We start from the raw sequence: 17,093 nt of genomic DNA on the forward strand, positions 1-17,093 counted from the left end.
CATTGATAAGGCGAATGCATTAAAGGACAGGAAAACAAAGATCCTTAAACAACAGAATGACACAATGACAGGTGACCTGAAATCATTAGCAGAGGAAGTAGATAGCATCCAACCGGTACCAAGATCTGCTTTCCCTTCTATCCATTACACTATCACACCAGTATCTAAAGAAGTTATTGCTTCTCTAATTGGTACATACGAGGTTAGGTTAGTATTTCTGTATTCCCTTTTATAACTTTCACTATCACACCAGTATCTAAAGAAGTTGTTGCCTCTCTAATTGGTACATACGAGGTTAGGTTAGTATTTCTGTATTCCCTTCTATAACTTTCACTATCACACCAGTATCTTAAGAAGTTATTGCCTCTCTAATTAGTACATACGAGGTAAGGTTAGTATTTCTGTATTCCCTTTTATAACTTTCACTATCAAACCAGTATCTAAAGAAGTTATTGCCTCTCTAATTGGTACATACGAGGTTAGGTTAGTATTTCTGTATTCCCTTTTATAACTTTCACTATCACACCAGTATCTAAAGAAGTTATTGACTCAATAATTGGTACATTCGAGGTTAGGTTAGTATTTCTGTATTCCCTTTTATAACTTTCACTATCACACCAGTATCTAAAGAAGTTATTGCCTCACTAATTGGTACATACGAGGTTAGGTTAGTATTTCTGTATTCCCTTTTATTACCTTCACTATCAAACCAGTATCTAAAGAAGTTATTGCCTCTCTAATTGGTACATACGAGGTAAGGTTAGTATTTCTGTATTCCCTTTTATAACTTTCACTATCAAACCAGTATCTAAAGAAGTTATTGCCTCTCTAATTGGTACATACGAGGTTAGGTTAGTATTTCTGTATTCCCTTTTATAACTTTCACTATCAAACCAGTATCTAAAGAAGTTATTGCCTCTCTAATTGGTACATACGAGGTAAGGTTAGTATTTCTGTATTCCCTTTTATAACTTTCACTATCAAACCAGTATCTAAAGAAGTTATTGCCTCTCTAATTGGTACATACAAGGTTAGGTTAGTATTTCTGTATTCCCTTCTATAACTTTCACTATCAAACCAGTATCTAAAGAAGTTATTGCCTCTCTAATTGGTACATACGAGGTTAGGTTAGTATTTCTGTATTCCCTTTTATAACTTTCACTATCACACCAGTATCTAAAGAAGTTATTGACTCAATAATTGGTACATTCGAGGTTAGGTTAGTATTTCTGTATTCCCTTTTATAACTTTCACTATCACACCAGTATCTAAAGAAGTTATTGCCTCACTAATTGGTACATACGAGGTTAGGTTAGTATTTCTGTATTCCCTTTTATTACCTTCACTATCAAACCAGTATCTAAAGAAGTTATTGCCTCTCTAATTGGTACATACGAGGTAAGGTTAGTATTTCTGTATTCCCTTTTATAACTTTCACTATCAAACCAGTATCTAAAGAAGTTATTGCCTCTCTAATTGGTACATACGAGGTTAGGTTAGTATTTCTGTATTCCCTTTTATAACTTTCACTATCAAACCAGTATCTAAAGAAGTTATTGCCTCTCTAATTGGTACATACGAGGTAAGGTTAGTATTTCTGTATTCCCTTTTATAACTTTCACTATCAAACCAGTATCTAAAGAAGTTATTGCCTCTCTAATTGGTACATACAAGGTTAGGTTAGTATTTCTGTATTCCCTTCTATAACTTTCACTATCAAACCAGTATCTAAAGAAGTTATTGCCTCTCTAATTGGTACATACGAGGTTAAGTTAGTATTTCTGTACTCTATAAATTTCATTATTAAACCAGTATATAAAGGAGTCACTGCCTCTCTAATTGGTACATTTGAGGTTAGCTATAGATTAGTATTTCTTAATAGTACAGATGAATTACAATTGTTGTTCACATAAGAGTTAGGTGTCGTCAATGAGACAGCAACCCAAATACAAATAGACCCAAAGGTATCTACAGGGCCGCATACATTTGAAATTCTGGTTTTACTTCAATAGTCTTAGGCAAATGTGGTTGCCTGCAAAGACATTTTACAGATGATGCCCTCTTACTGATTAATTCAAAGTTTGAGGACTATAATAATTGATCGCATCTATCCCACTGAACTTAAAGTAAAGGAATATATCTTCGAAAGTGTAATGGACGAATTGTGATTCGGTGGACTGTAATGTTATACCTGTATCATAGAAAACCCCGGTTATATAACATTTGTTGCGGCCAAAATACCGTCCTTCGTCCTCGAATATACTCGAATGCACCTAAGTACCGAATGGGCAACACAAAGGGTGCCACTAGTGGAGTCAGAATTTTTCTCCCTTTCAAAGCACCTCATTTCAACCCCTGTTTTTTTTCGGGAAAGTTGTTTTTTTCTTTTTTTCTTTTTTAAGTGGTGTCGTACTGCATATTTGTAAACCTATGTTTTCTTTAACGAGTTGTGAACACTGTTGTTCGGTTTCCTCTCTATTCCACTTTGCCTCTGGCCGTGTTTGTTTCAGTCATTCTTTGACCTGTTTTTTTTTCTGTCCCCACACCTTCTTTAGAAATTCATTAAGTTTCAAATATGGATAAACAGTTCATTAAGAAACAAAGATGTCTGTTGTACTGAAGTTGATATTAGTGTTTTAAAGCTTATTTTTGAATCTGTACATACTTTGCAAACGGTATTTCATTTCTTCCAGATTTAAAAAAGAAAATAACGTGCAATACGTTTTCGAGAGTTTTTCGATATTTGACGGAGGATGTGACCTCGTTAAGATCGTTTAGGTTCCTATTTAGCATTACAATCGATCAAGATAAAACAAATTACAATTCATCGAATATATTCACACTGTTTTAAATTTGTTCAGTTTTAATTTTTTATGTTTTATGTATTTATAACCTGGGTTTGTGAATATTACACAGGCAAAATTTGCTCACCTGAATTTCACATGAATCTCACGTGAAATTCACGTGAAATTTCACGTGAGATTCAACTCAAACGAGCTTGCACATGAAACTCACGTGAAAACTTTCATGTGAATTTTACGTTAATTGAGATTCACATGATTCTCATGTGATTTTTTTACGTGAACTTCACGTGAATTTTACAAAAAAAAATGTTATTTTTCATGAGTTTAATTTAATTTGAAAATATAGATGTTGTTTGAATTATTTATTTCTAAAATTCACGTGAATTTCACATGAAAAAAATTCATGTGATTTTCACGTGAGTTTCTCATGAGATTCACTTGAACCTCACATGAACTGATTTCACGTGAGTTTCACTTAAAAGCTTGTTTGAGGTAAAATTCACGTGAATTTCACATGAGATCCACATGAATTTAAATTCACGTGACATTGTTGTGAGTAAAGTTTCCCTGTTTACATTGATCTTTCATGTCCAATATATAACGAACATGAAATATCAAGTATCCTTTTTATTCTATACTGATAATAAAGATAACAATCGTATGCTGATAATTAAAATACTTTTGTTTATATGACACAGGCAAAATTTGCTCACCTGAATTTCACCTGAATCTCATACGAAATTCACGTGAAAAATGTCAGGTGAATTTCAAGTGGATTGAGTTTCACAGGATTCTCAAGTGACTTCTTTTACGTCAACTTCACGTGAATTTTACCAGAAAAAAATGGTATTTTTCATGTTTTTAATTAAATTTGAAAATATAGATGTTGTTTGAATAACTTTATTTTCAATATTCACGTGAATTTCACATAAAACAAAATGCTTGTGATTTTCACGTGAAATTCACATGAGTTTCACATGAGATTCACGTGAAACTCACATGAACTGATTTCACGTGAGTTTCACATATAAGCTCGTTTGATATAAAATTAACGTGAATTTCACGTGAGATTCACATGAATTTAATTTCACGTGACATTGTTGTGAGTGATGTTTCCCTGTGTACATTGATCCTTCATAATCTATATATTCCGAACATGAAATATCAAGTATCCTTTTTTTTCTATACTGATAATAAGGATAACAACGATGCTTACAATTGTTAATAATTTATCAAATTAAATACTATTGTAAATATAACAGTCAGACGATATGTGGAATTGAACAGTACAAGCACTAAAGCCAAAAGTGAGTATAACATCTTTTAATTACAAGCATAAAGCATAGGAATAAAAACATTAAAGGAAAATAACGTAAGATAAGTTCTTTTCAAGTACCAAACATGGTATAAACATTACAAGTGCAACACATGGCATTAACACATTATATGCACCTATGCAAACTTGATATAGGCAAATAACACACAACATGGTTTAAACGCATTGAAAGCATCAAACGTGGTATACAGACACCAAACATAGTATACACACCTTACAGTCACCAAACATGACATAAACACATTACCAGCACCCAAAATGGTATAAAAAAAACAGACGATTCACATGTGTCAATGTTTAATGCGGAAACTGAAATTTCCCTTGACAAGAGTTAATAAGAGATAATTGTTTATAGCATTCGAGTTAATAAAGCTTTGATTGTAGATTTCCTGAAGGTAACTGCAGTTTTAAGGTATAAATAGGCATACCTGATTGATGATCGCGAAGTCTGCAAATAATTTCGCATTGGTGATAATGACCATTTCAATACCTTTATTATATTTATCTGAATGTTCTATCTAAAATAAGTGAGTTTTTCTGTCCGTAAATTGGTCTATTTTTATGTAGCGTGTGCATATTTGTATGCGTGGTTAGAATGTATACTTTCTCTAAAACCCCGAGATAATTATTCTAGCTCAGGGCAATATACAGTCTTCAACAATAGACATGTGTCGACACAATATGTCTAGAGCAGGGCAATATACAGTCTTTAACAATTGACAGGTATCAACACAATATGTCTCGCGAAGGGCAAAAGACAGTCTTCAGCAATAGATATATGTCAACACAAAATGTCTCACTCAGGGCAATATACAGTCATCAAGGGTAAAAAGATGTCAACACAATATGTCTCACTCAGGGCAATATACAGTCTTCAACAACCGACATTTGTCAATACAATATGTCTCACTCAGGGCAATATTCAGTCTTCAACAGTAAAAAGATGTCAACACAATATGTCTCACTCAGGGCAATATACAATCTTCAACAATAGACAGCTGTCGACACAATATGTCTAGCGCAGTACAATATAAAGTCTTTAACAATTGACAGGTGTCAACACAATATGTCTCATTCAGGGCAATATACATTCTTCAACAACAGATATATGTTAACACAATATGTCTCACTCAGGGCAATATACAGTCTTCAAAAATAGATTGGTGTCAACACAATATGTCTCACTCAGGTCAATATACAGCCTTCAACAGTAGACAGATGTCAACACAAAATGTCTCACTCAGGGCAATATACAGTCTTCAACAACCAACAGGTGTCGACACAATATGTCTCACTCAGGGCAATATACAGTCTTCAACAACCAACAGGTATCGACACAATGTGTCTCACTCAGGGCAATATACAGTCTTAAACAATAGACATATGTTAACACAATATGTCTCACTCAGAGCATTTATTTATACAGTCTTCAATAGTAGACAGGTATAAGCACAATATGTCTCACTCAGGGCAAATACACTCTCCAACAACCGACAGGTGTCACAATATGTCTCACTCAGGGCAATATACAGTCTTCAACAATAGACAGGTGTCAACACAATATGTCTCATTCACGGCATTATACAGTCTTCAACAACCAACAGATGTCGACACAATATATCTAACTTAGGGCAATATATAGTCTTCAACAATAGACAGGTGTCAACACAATATGTCTCAATCAAGGCAATATACAGCCTCAAAAACCGACAGGTGTCAGCACAATATGTCTAGCGTAGGGCAATATACAGTCTTCAACATTCGACAGGTGTCAATACAATATGTCTCACTCAGGGCAATATACAGTCTACAACAACCGACAGTTGTCAATACAATATGTCTCATTCAGGGCAATATACAGTCTTCAACAACCGACAGTTGTCAATACAATATGTCTCATTCAGGGCAATATACAGTCTTCAACAACCGACAGATGTCGACACAATATGTCTAGTTCAGGGTAATATACAGTCTTCAACAATAGACAGGTGTCAACACAATATGTCTCATTCAGGTTAATATAAAGTCTTCAACAACCAACAGATGTCGACACAATATATCTAGCTTAGGGCAATATATAGTCTTCGACAATTGACAGGTGTCAACACAATATGTCTAGCTCAGGGCAATATACAGTCTTCAACAATCGAAATGTGTACTCCTCCTCATTCTCCTCCCCCTTCTCCTCATCTTCACCCGCATCCTCATCCTCCTCATCATCATGATCATCATTATTTTGAAATGAATGTTTGTATTATATTTTTCAGATCAGTTCAACAGACGATTTTCAATGAAGAAGGAAAGTTACTCAGGAGCAAGTTATGCGGGTACGTACCAATTACATCAATAGCATAGCCAAACATAATAAGTATTTTTCAGTGTCATCAGTAACAGGGTTCCTACAGATCACGTATCAGCATGCTTATTAAATGCATTTTGTTATTAATGACAATCACAGTATAATACCTAAGATGAACGGAAAATTACTTAAATCATACATGTTTTTATCATACATAGTCTATCAATAATAATGTTTCATTTCAGAGGCGAGCGAGTAGTTCCTTTAATGTAAGTATTTCATTACATTTTTTGTTCTAAAGATTGAAATTGAATACATGTATTGGACTTTTAAATTACAATTGTAAATAACTTTGGCGATTATTTTCCTTAATAAACGTATTTTGAATGCAGGTAGTTTAATTTTATATAAATATATCATGCTTACAAGGGGTATTTGCCAAAAATACCGGTAGGCGAGGGAAATTTGTTTACCTCGAAACCGGTATTTTTGGCAAATACCCCTTTTAAGCATGATATAATTGTTTAATTCCACCCAATGCTGATCCTATTCTATCCTTCTGAACTAAAAATCTAGAGATCTTCGGAAGTCGCGTAATTTTTCAGACATGGTATTTCCCATCTGCCGTGGTATTTGCTAGCAAATACCCCGCCCGTCAGATGGAATTCCCTAATGACAAATACACCGTCAGAGAAAAGAAAATCTTAATATATAGAAAATTTGTGAAAAATACAATTTCTCTCATCCAATCAAAATACAGCATTATTACGTAAGGTAGAATTATTCAATAAATACTGGGAATATCGGAATACTTATGTTTTTATAAAGGCATATAAAGCCTAAACAACCATTTGGAATTTTTGTTTGTTCAATGCTCTTTAACTTCGTCATTAATTTGGTTGTTAGATGAGTAGTTTGTAGACTAACTATACGCCTGGTATTCTTGATAAGTTGTTATTATTCTTAGACCTTGCATACCTGTGACTGGCAAAAAACATAAGAAACTCGGACGATACTGAAAAATATTCAGAATTAGACAATATGAGTAATAACATTTGGATAAAAAATAATCAATTTGTTCAATTTAGTGAAGCAGGCTTAGGGGAAAGATTTTAGAACTTATAAATAATCATTCTTGAAATAAATAGATAGATAATATACCAAGGGGCATTCGGAAATCATTAGTCCAATAAAACAGACAACACCACGGCAAAAAACGACGAAAGACAAACAACAGTTACTAAATATTACATAGAAAACTAAAGACTGAGCAACACGAACCCCACCAAACACCGGGGGTGATCTCAGGTGTTCTAGAATGGTTAGCATTTCCTGCTTCACATGTGGCACCCGTCGTGTTGCTCAATCAAGAAAAAATCCGATGATAAGTCGTTTTCGGTAATGCCACAATTGAGAAAATAGTTAAGGGTTATGGTTACGACAAGTCGATCATTGTATCTGTAGCCATGTGTGACACAGATATTCCATAACGAGGTTGGATTGAAATAATTTCTGTTGTCGTAAAGTTAGTTCTCAACCGACCCTCATTGCAAATATTTAGATGTAAATCAAGGTACGAGGCAGACTTAGCTGTATATATGGCAACCTTTATTTCAATAGAAATAAGAAGATGTGGTATGAGTGCCAATGAGACAACTCTCCATCCAAGTCACAATGTGTAAAAGGTAAACCATTATAGGTCAAAGTAAGGCCTTCAACACAGAGCCTTGGCTCACACCGAACAGCAAGCTATAAAGGGCCCCAAAATGACTAGTGTAAAACAATTCAAACAGGAAACCAACGGTCTAATCTATATAAAAAACGAGAAACGAGAAACACTTATGAGTTCATTTGGGTACATCAACTATATACCGGAAAGAGAAATCGAAAAATAAAGCCTGCATCAAATGAAACTCCTCGTGAAAATCTACTGTGCACAACGCAATTCATTGCTCAAGTATATCATTAGTTTATTTAAATAAAACATCAAGCCGAACTAACGTGGCGAGTACTAATTTAAAATAATATGGTGGATTTTGACGATTTGTCTTAACTTTTTTGTATAAACAAATCAGACTTTTTGAAGTAGGATATTATTTTGTTGTTGTGTTTGTTTCAATGACCATCTACCTTTGTTCGTTAATATTATTGTTATAATGTGTGTGTAACGCATCATGTTAATATACTTAAGCTCTGTTTTGTTTATTTTCAGGGGATAGTAAGTATACTTTGTATGATCCAAGACATAAAAATACATATATGTTTGTAATGAGGCCTAATGAATAAAATTGCATTGGAGTTTATGCGGTATTATAACTTTTTTCTATATAGTTTTATGTACAAGGTCATCCATTAATAATACCCCGGTTTCTGGTGGGGTTCGTGTTGCGTATTATGTTGTGTTTAGTGAACTGTTGTTTGTCTTTTCGTCGTTTTTCTATGTTTGTATGGCGATGTCAGTTTGTCTTCCACTTATAAATCTAAAAATCCCTTTGATATATTCTTCCTCTCTTTTCATCCACTAGTAAAATAATCTTCGGGAACTAGTCGGTAATCAGCCTTGGCAGAAAAAAGTAAAATATCAAAAATACCGAACTCTGAGGAAAATTCGAAACGGAATGTTCCTTATCAAATGGCAAAATCAAAAGCTCAAACACATCAAACGAATGGAAAACAATTGTCATATTCCTGACTTGGTCACTGACAGGCATTTTTTTATGTAAAAAATTGTGGATTAAACCTGATCTTATAGCTAGCTAAACCTCTCACTTGTATGACAGTCGCGTAAGATTCCATTATATTGACAACAGTGTGTGAACAAAACAAACAGACATAATAGGTATGACAGTCGCATGGACTTCCAGAATATGTTCTGTTAAGATGCTGTCTCAGTTACGATTATTTACGATTCCTTTGACGTTGTTCGGTTGGTGTGCGCTCCATTTTCACATTTAATCAGGGGAAAATGGCCGAGTACGGATAGGTTAACATTCGAAACTATTTTGGTTTTACAGTTATCCGTCCTTTACCTTTTGTAAGCAGTTTGTATACACTATCGTTTCTTTAAATGGATTCGAAATACTTGCTTTGCAGTTAGAGTTTTAATTTAATTCTGTCAGAATACTGTTTGTCCTTCCGTCTTTAAGGTATGTCCAAGATATGATGTTGTAACGATATCAACGACATCGATCGTCTCTAAATTGACAGTTACATTATACCTATCTTAGCTCATTGTAGAAATTCAGGATCGCGTTAGTTTTTTTTTCCTCAAAATTTGATTTTCTAAAATTGTTGACTCTGTATTCATTTGCTTCGGATGTCGATATTGACGATTTCGAACATTTTGATTTTGGTTCATCTATTTTTTGTTGTCGATTTCGACGATTTCGATTCTATATTGACATTCTAAATTATCCTCATTTGATTTTCTTTCCTTTTATAAGTTTACTCTATATTAATTACCTGCAGTTGTCAATGCATGTCGACTTTTTATGTTCGAAAAAATTACTTGCTATAGTAAATATCGAAAAGTTAGTTATTCCTGGTTCATCTATTTTAGATGTCGGTATCAACAAGATTGACAATATCGATTAGATATTTTAACATTTAAATATTCCTTATAATTAATTCTTTCTTCATATCAGTTAGCTTATATTAGGTACATACATGCATATTAAATTGTTAAATTGAATAAAAAATAAGGAGATGTGGTATGATTTCAAATGAAACAACTGTTCACCAACGACATCTGAAGATGAAAACAACTATGGGTCACTGTTCGGCCTTCCAAAATGTGCAACACTCGTATATAGTCAGCTATATATAAAAGTGACAAAATGTGAGACAGTTAAAATACGAAATCTAATGTCCTGATTTATGATAAGAACACAAATTGAAAATAAATGTGTCACACAAACAATAATAACCACTGAATTGCAGGCTGCTAGTTTGAGACAAGCACATAAGAATGTGGTGGGTAAAACATGTTTAAGAGCGCTCGAACCGTCCTCTAATTTGGTTCCGCAGCTAAGTAAATAGTGAAACAATACGTGTGGTGTCTGTAAAATATTTAACAAAACAAAAGGTTGTAAGGAATAATGATGCTCTTTATATTAAGAATGTTTAACGGAAGATCGATACGAACATCAGTCAATTATAACATTCCTCCTTAATTATTGTAATGGAATTTTAGAAATTGAGCTATGTTTTAATTTTATATTTCAGTCGGTTAGTATTAAACAAGACATAGATAAGTATGCGTGTATATATATTCTCCGACATACTAGTATAGAAAATATCATGTTATAGTGCTGAATTCAAATTGTATCTTAACAATATAATAACTACATTAGTATATTCTAAATTGATCTATGAATTAACAAAAAGAGATTTGAGGTATGTGTCAATGCAACAGCAACCAAACAACACAATATAACCAGTAAGACAATATATTAATGTTATAGTACGGTTTTATATTTAAGAATTGAATGCTTCTTTTTGTAAATTTATTGGAGTGTAAAAGCGTTGACCGAAGTACATTTTGTATGAAGCGCGGAAGCGCTTCATTCTAAAAATGTGCGCACGGTCAACGCTTGTACACCCTATAAAATTACTAAAGAAGCATTCAATACTTATAATTACATTTGTTTGCTAGGATCATGAAAACACGATTTCTATCAAGTTTTTCTTTTACTTACCTGTGCACGTTATTGTGGAAGCTCGTGTCATCATGAATGTTACATTTCATTTTGAAATGAAGGTTAATTTCAGAATGACGCGAGATGCTGTTAGCCAATCAAAATAACGTATTGTAACGAAACATACATGTAATGTAATTATAATAAATTAAATGTATTTCTATGTCTTATGCCATGGCAAGCTCTAACTTACCGGGTCGACAAAGGTTGTGACAACAATATAATGTAACGATATGCATCACAAGTGATACAATACAAAATTGAAAAATAATACATGATTAAGAATGCGAAGACCACGGTACGGCAAAGTAAAAACTTCGCCATCTATTATGTACCGTATGGTGATGCAAATAGTTTGTTTTCAAACTTGGATAAGAAATGAATTACAAAATCAGAATCGATCAACTTGCTAATTCAATTTGAATTTTGGTAGAAAAAAATGATCGGCTTTCTTATTTTTTTTGACTGGTATATGCTTTTTCAAAATAGTTTCTTATTTCCAAAATTGCCTTTTATTTCTATTATGTAGATGATTCATGTGCAATTTAAAACCACTCAAACTACCTTGATACTATGATACTATTCAAGTCTACAAACTGATTGACAACATTACCTCGTGATGGTCATACACATTAATTCTCAAAAAACTTAATAACCTTTAGTTACGATAGTTATCAAACTATTGTCCAATCTCATTCGAACTTTGTCAGTATCATACAAAAACAAATTGCCTTCCTATTTTGGGGGACGCATATTTTGATATCCCCTTAAAACAAAAGAAAACGTATGGGCTCAGTTATCAAATATATATATTGTAAACAAACTAAAAACAAACAAACAAAAAATTACTGCTGCAATATCAGCCCTTCTTTTCCCTTGTTATGTAGAAAAAATAATGAAAAAACATTATATTATCTTTATACTTGTTATTTTCAGACGGTGAGTGTTGCATTGTATCAGATAAGTAGAAACGTTATTCATAAGTAATATCTTTAAAACTTCATTTTCCAAAGTTGACTCATCCTACAAACAGTTATTTCAGCTTGTATCAGATACTGCAAAACGAAGTTTGGTAAACTATTGATCAACAGGAATGCTCACTTAGATTAATTTCATTTTAATGAAAGAATAAACTTAAATTAAACTTGAGATTTAGGATTTCTTACTCATGTATTTGTAACCTAACAATACCAAACAATTTGAAAAGAAGAGTCTAAATAAGTATGCCCAAAATGTACATATCTGCCCAAATTATAATAATACCCCCCCCCCCCCCCCCCAAACAAAAAGAAGAAAAAAAACACTATTTCTAATCAACGCTTTTGTCTGTCTGTTCGCTTCAGCTGAACTCAAAATGCCGTTTATACTTTCGAGTTTGCAAAATAATGGATTAGAGTAAAAAGAAATCAGGGAAGAAGATACAAAAGGGGGTAATCATGAATCATAGGTTGAAGGCAGAGTGCAGTATTGCAAAACAATAATAAATGGACCAAACACTAAAAAGAAAAATTAATCTAGTGTGTTACGCACTGTGTTCCGGAAAGGGAGTGCTTATCGTACAAACTTTTAGAGCTCTATCACCGAAGACTTTAACTGAAAACGGCATACACATATATGTAGAAATCTGTCTTTTATCTTTGTATGTATTATCTTTTCAATCAAACACAAAGATAAGCAAAAGATTAACAGTGTGAAATTATTAACATAGGAAGTGGTAATGTAATTTTGATTTTTCTTGAAAACATTTCACTGGAATACATGAACGAAATATTCATAATATAAAAAAAAACACAGGTAACATATTGTAAAAAAAATGTATTTCTATAATTGTAAAAATTAGAATTAGTAATAGCAAATTACTAATAGAAGTTGGTAGATATACATGTACTAGAACGCCTTTCGATCAGAGAATTTGTCCATTTTAAGTAATATAGTTCCATCTTTAGTTAATTTGTCTGCACGAAATAAATTTAGTTTCATATAGATAAGTAATGATACTGACAGTTATACACTGGAATAAGCGATATGTATGGTACGAACATTCAATAAGAGCAAACATAATGGTGTTAAAGAACAGAACTACTCTTGTATATTAAAGCTTATTCTAATAGCTTGATAACAAAGTATGAATAATACATGTACGCAATGTAGATATAGAATATGTATCTCTTATCTTTGAGAAAATATGTCTCTGTTTATTGGTCTTTGTTTATTTTTGTATTTGTATTTTGTAAATGTCAGCTGGTAACATTCCTGTATTGGAATTTACACCAATAAAATTATTTTATTTAATTTTATTTATTGTACAGCTATACTGATAATTGAGTTTTCTTTCTTTTCAGCCGAGAGTAAGTATGAATTAAGTAACTGAAAATGCTGCAATATGACAAATGTATTAACACATAAGTTTTGTTTCAATATTTTTTTAAAAGAAAACGGTTCCCATGATATGAGTTTAAAGGTAGAATTCAAATTGTTAGCTGATATCTTAACAGTCCACATATACAAGAGAAAATACAAATATACGAACAATGGCAATGGCATAAGAGAGGCGACATATAGCAAAGGGATATTCAAACTAATACATTATTTTTTGTAAGTCGAAGACAAACTAACAATGGTTGACAAAATTCGACAAATGATCAAACGAAAAGCAACAGTCTACATAACGCAATATAGAAAACAACTATAACAAATGAGCAACACGAACCATACCAAAAACCGGTGTGATCTCATGTCCCCCGGAAGGGTCAGCAGATCCTTCTCCACATGTGCCATCGGGAAAATCAAAACGGATTGAGGCCAGATGTGTCGACAGGGATTAAAAGTCATGAACGAATTTTGAAGTTACATTTTTAGTCTATAAAGCAAGCCTTTTAACGAAATAACCCCCTAAAGCAACAGTAATCAAATGCATTTTTAGTTTTCTTTGTTGGTCCTATTTGTTTTTACGCATTTCTCAGTTACTAAGATACCCTTTTTAGCTCACCTGGCCCAATGGGCCAAGTGAGCTTTTCTCATCACTTGGCGTCCGTCGTGCGTCGTCGTCCGTCGTCCGTCGTGCGTCGTCGTCCGTCGTCCGTCGTCCGTTAACTTTTATAAAAATCTTCTCCTCTGAAACTACTGCGCCAAATTTGCCAAATTTAACCATACTCGGCCACAATCATCATTAGGGTATCTAGTTTTAAAAATGTGTCCGATGACCCAGCCTGCCAACCAACATGGTCGACATGGCTAAAAATAGAACATAGGGGTAAAATGCAGTTTTTGGCTTATATCTCTGAAACTAAAGCGTTTAGAGCAAATCTGACATGGGGTAAACATGTTTTCTCGCTGCATTGAAGACCCATTGGTGGCCTTCGGCTGTTGTCTGCTCTATGGTCGGGTTGTTGTCTCTTTGACACATTCCCCATTTCCATTGTCAATTTTATTATCAGGTTGAGATCTGTTCGCCCTAAAATTTTCAGACGAATCAGACAACCCGTTGTTGGGTTGCTGCCCCTGAATTGGTAATTTTAAGGAAATTATGCAGTTTTTGGTTATTATCTTCAAAGTTAAATATTATTGCAGATAGAGATAAACTATAAACAGCAATAATGTTCAGCAAAGTAGAATCTATATGGCCAAAATAGTCAATTGACCCCTTAAGAAGCTATTGCCCTTTATAGGCAATTTTTCGTAAATTTTTGTAATCTTTTAAAAAAAATCTCCACTTTATCTACTGGGCCAAATAGAATTAAACAAAGCCACAATTTTCAATAGGGTATCTTGATTGAAAAATGTATCCGATGATCCTATCATCCAACCAACATGGCCGCCATGGCTAAAAACAGAACATAGGGGTTTACTATAGAAGTCTAGGGGAAAATTGAAAAAAAAAAAACACAATTTCAAATGGTCACAACTTGAAATCTAATTTAAATAATGATAAGGGGTCTTCAGTAACTATTGTAAGACTACAATGGGATGGCCTGCTTTTAATTTAACTACTGGGCCAAATTAAGCCGAACTTGGCCTCAATCATTATTAGGGTATCTAATACTATTTATTTTGATTTTAACCTTATTCTACATGATTTCCAAAAACACAGTAGATAGAGGTGAGCGACACAGGCTCTTGAGAGCCTCTAGTTAGAGTATTTTGTAGCAAGAAAGAAAATCAGATAGTCAATGGTAAATGTTCTTTTTCTATTGGCAATGTCACATGTATTTAGTTATACTGCCAAACATTCAGGGAGTACCAGACGGTCTTATTTTTACTTTTATTATAAGATCTCATGTGTTGATTGTTATGAAGACTTAGTGTATGACAACATTTTTAAATTTTGTATCTCGGTCCATACAGATTACTCTAAAGAAAAATAAAAGCGGTATTTATTACGACTACCCCCCGTGGTATTTCTTCAAATGGAAAACTGTATTTAAGACTTCTTTTTATACTTTCAGCGAGTAAGTACCATAGAGATTAAGATAAGTATTAATCGATTGTTAAATGTATTAATTCCTATTCTGTATAATGTGCTGTTGGCTGATACATACATGCCAAATACTCATATAGTCATATTTGAGAAAATTGTTTTTGCATATTGGTTTTACATATTCTGTAATATTTAATAATTTTGTTTTTTGTTTATTTATTTTTTTTTTGGGGGGGTGGGGGTCTTTACTTCTCCAACTTCCTAGTTAAGTAAATATGTATCCTGAAGCAAGCATACATAGGTTAGTTTGTAACCCTTTCTAGTTATTACATTTTTTATTATTATTGAGTTTAGATTATGTAAAAACCTTACGAGTAGTACTTGAAGTCGTCCGATTCCTTTTTTCAACATTACCGTTTACCATACAATATTAACATGAGTTCACTGAACGAAATATAATTATGACTAAAACCCTACAACGTTCCAAAATGAAACAGGTTTGACATACTTTTTAAACAGCAACATACATGTACCACAAATGTTGTAAATTTAAAATTGAATTGTAGTTACTGTAATAAATATATAAAAAGTGACCCTGTTTATCATTGAAATCATCTTGGCATGACAAACCAGAAAATATATGATTTAGGGGTGGGGATTTTGACCGCTTACAAGATATTAGAACTTTCACAAATGGCAGGGTGTGAGGGTGACCCCTGGGGACTAACCCTGTATTTCATTTGATGTGCTTTGTCATGACAAACCAGAATATATATGGTTTAGGGGTGGGGATCTTGTCCACTTACAAGATATTAAAACTTTCTCAAATGGCAGGGGGTGGGGGAAACCCCTTGTGACTAAACTTTTATTTCATTTAATGTGCTTTATCATTTAGAACATTTTCAATTATAAAGATTGTGTCCATCACTAACTGTTTTCAAGTTATAATTATTTAAAAATAAAAAAATAATAAAATCACATAGGGTTCTATAGTAAACCCCTCCTTCCATTTTGCCCCTCAAAGTACCCCTTTATAAACCCCATTGCACAAACAAAACCCTGATTGCACCACTATACATGTTAGTCTTACATATTCTGAAACCCTAAATTAATCTGACCAGCGGTTTTGGAGAACGGATGCGGACAAGTTCAAATTTAAAAGCGGCGGAAGAAGAACTTGAAGAAGAAGAAGAACTTCGAATAGCGAATGTCACCCTTCTCCCATTGCCACTAAGCGGCAGCTATTTCAAAAATTTTAAACAGTGAATGCACATGATATGCATTGCTATACATCTTTCTGAAAATTTTCAGATTTAGAACATTTTGAAATTTTTCACATTTCTGCCATTTCCATGGCAATGGCGGCCATTTTGGAACTTCCAAAGTCAAAAGTCTCATTTATACTTGCCAGTTAACAATCAAATTAAGTTTCATTAAGTTTGGAGCATTCTGAAATTTTTGACATTTTTTCAGTTTCCATGGCAACGGTGGCTATTTTTGAAATTCTAAAATCAAAAGTCTCATCTGTACTTGCCAGTTA

General features: G+C 33.3%; 1 long non-coding RNA gene across 4 annotated transcripts; it reads left to right on the top strand.

Annotated features, from left to right (window-relative positions):
- Nucleotides 1-398: 398 nt before the first annotated feature.
- Nucleotides 399-6,467, top strand: LOC127726303 (uncharacterized). 4 transcript variants are annotated; one of them, XR_007993489.1, is made up of 3 exons: nt 399-483; nt 4,067-4,111; nt 6,408-6,467. It is a non-coding gene; the product is annotated as an uncharacterized LOC127726303 (long non-coding RNA). The 4 variants fall into 4 exon arrangements; XR_007993487.1 differs by lacking the exon at nt 399-483 and adding an exon at nt 711-851; XR_007993490.1 differs by lacking the exon at nt 399-483 and adding an exon at nt 1,077-1,127.
- The last annotated feature ends 10,626 nt before the right edge of the window (nt 6,468-17,093 follow it).

Source organism: Mytilus californianus, unplaced genomic scaffold (assembly GCF_021869535.1).
Source record: "Mytilus californianus isolate M0D057914Y unplaced genomic scaffold, xbMytCali1.0.p SCAF_17, whole genome shotgun sequence".
Taxonomy (NCBI): Eukaryota; Metazoa; Mollusca; class Bivalvia; order Mytilida; family Mytilidae; genus Mytilus; species Mytilus californianus.